The sequence below is a fragment of the Protobothrops mucrosquamatus genome, unplaced genomic scaffold (genome assembly GCF_001527695.2).
Source record: "Protobothrops mucrosquamatus isolate PMUCROS unplaced genomic scaffold, P.Mucros_1.0 scaffold4911, whole genome shotgun sequence".
NCBI classification, from domain to species: domain Eukaryota; kingdom Metazoa; phylum Chordata; class Lepidosauria; order Squamata; family Viperidae; genus Protobothrops; species Protobothrops mucrosquamatus.
In genome coordinates, this window is record NW_015390796.1 from 6,969 (window position 1) to 10,716 (window position 3,748).

Below are 3,748 nucleotides of genomic sequence, written 5' to 3' on the forward strand. Positions count from 1 at the left end.
GCGGTTGCAGTGTTCCTGTGTCATGGGATCAGCAAAGTCAGTGGGGAAGCCAGATTCACTTAACAGCTGTGTTACTAGCTTAACATCTGCGGCGAGGCAAGTTTTAAAATGGGGCAAGATTCACTTAACAAATGAGCAACCGTCGTAACTCGAGGACTAGCTGTAGTAGTAGGAGCAGCGGGGCCACGTCCCTGTAGGTGGAGGCTCTTAACTAGCCCAGGATGCTTGTTAATTGCAAAGAATGTGAGTTAATGAACCATGAGGGCTGGGCAGAGACCGAACCCCGGGAGAAAAGAAATTTTTATGGATAATTGGCACAGCTTTTCAGGCTGCTTGCTTTGAGCTCCCGGTGGAGTTTCCCAGAAGTTGCCCAACACATCTCAGCAACTGAACAGCGCTGACTTCTCTGCCCGCCCTTCCCAAAGGCAAAATAATTTGATTTTCAAATTACGGCGTGGTATGTGGTTTGCCCCTTAGCTACTCCCAATCTTAGAAAATCTTGCCCGGTGTGCCGTATAATCGTGCCCAGGCATTCCCTGCTTTTCTGTTTCTTTGCCTTTAAAACTTTTCTGCAAATAATTTGGCCCGTTTTCCACTGGGGAAGAGGAAGCTAAGAGGCTAACTCATGGTTGGGAGAGGCTAGGAATTGCTCCATGTTGTGATTTTTGGAAAACACTGGGGTTTGTTTTCTCTTCACAGGTGCGGATGCTGGCTGATCCAACGGGGGCTTTTGGGAAGGTACGGAAATACCCGGTGCAGTGTGGGGGTTTGGGCGCTCGGCTAGGAGAGCCCCAGGTGTGGGAATTATGGACTTGGACTGGCCCAAAGTCACCCAGCTGGCTTTCGTGCTGAAGGCAGGACCAGAACTCACCGTCTCCTGGTGATGGGCCCAAAGTCACCCAGCTGGCTTCCATGCCTAAGGCGGGACTAGAACTCACCGTCTCCTGGTGATTGGCCCAAAGTCACCCAGCTGGCTTCCATGCCTAAGGCGGGACTAGAACTCACCGTCTCCTGGTGGTGGGTCCAAAGACACCCAGCTGGCTTTCATGCCTAAGGTGGGACTAGAACTCACCGTCCCCTGGTGATGGGTCCAAAGACACCCAGCTGGCTTCCATGCCTAAGGCGGGACTAGAACTCACCGTCTCCTGGTGATGGGTCCAAAGACACCCAGCTGGCTTCCATGCCTAAGGCGGGACTAGAACTCACCGTCTCCTGGTGGTGGGTCCAAAGACACCCAGCTGGCTTTCATGCCTAAGGTGGGACTAGAACTCACCGTCCCCTGGTGATGGGTCCAAAGACACCCAGCTGGCTTCCATGCCTAAGGCGGGACTAGAACTCACCGTCTCCTGGTGATGGGCCCAAAGTCACCCAGCTGGCTTCCATGTCTAAGGCAGGACTAGAACTCACCGTCTCCTGCTTTCTCGCCTGGTGCCTTAACCACTAGACCAAACTTGCCTCAAATCAGCCGCAATTTTGCTTCTTCCCACAGGCCACCAATCTCTTGCTTGACAAGGACTCTCTCCGGCAGTTGTTTGGGACAAATCGATCCAAGAGGTCTGAGAACCGCAAATTGCATTTTGTATCTGTCTGTTATGTGTGTGCTGTATATACGTGTGTGTGGTGTGTATGTGTGATTTCTTCCCTTCCAAAACCTTTACCAGCAGGGGTCTTCCAACTTGGCCCTTTGATGACTTGTGGGCTTCAACTCCCAGAATTCCTCAGCCAGGCATGCATGCGTGTGAATTTGGATCATGTGACCGTGGGGGAGGCTGTAACGGTCGTTAAGTGTGAAAAACGGTCCTAAGTCCCTCGTTTCAGTGCCGTTGTTAACTTCGAACGGTCACTAAATGAACCGTTGTAAGTCAAGGGCTCCCTTCAAGGGCACCTCCGTTGAATTGAACCCCGGTTGAATCTTCTCGGCTCTACCTTGAGGTCTTCCTGCAGCCTCTCAACCCGGAAAATAAATGGAAAAATCTTAAAATCTTTCCCACCCATTATTTTTCTTCCCATCGCTCTCCCGGTTTCACTCTCTTCCCCTTTTCTTCCAGGTTCTCCATGGTGGTGGAGGACAGCATGGTGAAGTCCCTCAACGTGGAAGAGGACGGGACGGGACTGACCTGCAGCCTGGCCAGCAACATCGTCTCCCAGCTCTGAGGCCCAGACCCCACTCCCCCGTTGCTGATCTTAGCCCTGGTGGGAATCCACCCTACGCAACCAGTTGGTTCCTACCGGGCGGATGGCCCTTGCGGGAGTTTGGAATCGGCTCAGGAGGTTGCGCCCGAGAGGGAGTTGTGTGTCTTTCCGTAATTGTGGCGTCCTTGGTGCTTTCTGAGCTTCAAGACGTTTTATGACCCAACTAGGTAACATCATCATTGCTCTCTGTTTATATATTAGTAGCTTGCCCTGTCAGTGTTGGGGAGAGTGTTTTCGTTTTGATAGATCCTTGATTAGGCTGTTCATTGCTTGATTGTCGGAGTTGATGGCAGCAAGCCCTTTTGTCTAAAAAAAAAAAAAAAGTAAACCCCACTCCCTTGTAGCGCTGATGATGTTACCTAGTTGGGTCACGAAACGTCTGCCAGAAAACCACCAGGCTGAGAGAGCACCAAAGACCGCGTAGTTTAAACCTGAGCTGGAAGTATTCTCTTCTGTTGGTTTACACCAGGGGTAGTCAACCTTGGCTCCTTTATGACTCGTGGACTTCAATTCCCAGAATTCCTGAGCCAGCTTAGCTGGCTCAGGAATTCTGGGAGTTGAAGTCCACGAGTCATAAAAGAGCCAAGGTTGACTACCCCTGGTTTACACAATTGTTTTCGCTTCTTCTCTGTTCCTTGGATTGCAAATAAATAGTCTGAAATAAAACTGAGGTCTCAGCCTGTTTCTTGGGGTTACATCAAAGGGCTCACGCTGGCTAAGGGAGTAAGGTGGTAAACCCCACAAAAATCTTAACCACACTCTTCCATCCATTCTTAAAAAAGAATCCTAATTTATTGCAACTCAAAGGTGTCGAATTAATGTATGAACGAGAGGGATTATTCACACGTGTTCCTGTCTCTGATGGGGGGAAAGGAGAAACACGCCTCGTTCTATTTTGGTGAGATGGTTGGAACCACGGATAGTGGACGTGTGAAAAAGCAAGAGACATTTCGGGCGCAACGTTGTATAATGACGCAAAAGCTTCCCTAGAATTATTCTTAGCGGGCTTTACGGATGTTGAACTAGAAAAGAAGCGGGGGAAATTAATTTTGCGTATGACAACTGCCGCAAGGTCATTGTGTGCGCAGAGACTCGAGTTACAACGGGACCCCCAAAAGATAACGCCACGTTCTGACGGGTTGACAAATCGAGCCTGCTCTAAAGGGCTGCATTTCAAGAACAGGCCTGCTTGAGAAAAGGGGGTTGGACTAGAAGACCTCCGAGGTCCCTTCCGATGCTGATTTTAAAAATTACATTTCTATTCACTTCGCAAAACACTTTTCCACTAAAGAAAGTTTCAAAGCAGTCCTGCTGTGGAGAGAGCGCTCTGGAGCATGCACAGAGTTCCATCCTTGCTGTTGGGCTTAGATTACCCGTAGCTTTGTCGTCTGCAAAGGGCTCCCACAAAGACATCTGATGCTGTTAAAAATTTAACAATAGATGACTTTGGCTGCGTTGTGATTTCTTCTAGCTGCTATTCTTTAACCGTGTTTCAAATCTTCCCTGAACGTGGATTTGCATCCGTATCCTAGCTCAACTCCAGAGGTTTTTTGAC

The 3,748-nt window shown here is 49.5% G+C and overlaps 1 long non-coding RNA gene across 1 annotated transcript; it reads left to right on the top strand.

Moving 5' to 3' along the window:
- The first annotated feature begins 703 nt into the window (after window positions 1-703).
- On the top strand, window positions 704-2,507 carry LOC114923607. Its single transcript, XR_003810673.1, has 3 exons — window positions 704-738; window positions 1,490-1,554; window positions 2,049-2,507. It is a non-coding gene; the product is annotated as an uncharacterized LOC114923607 (long non-coding RNA).
- The last annotated feature ends 1,241 nt before the right edge of the window (window positions 2,508-3,748 follow it).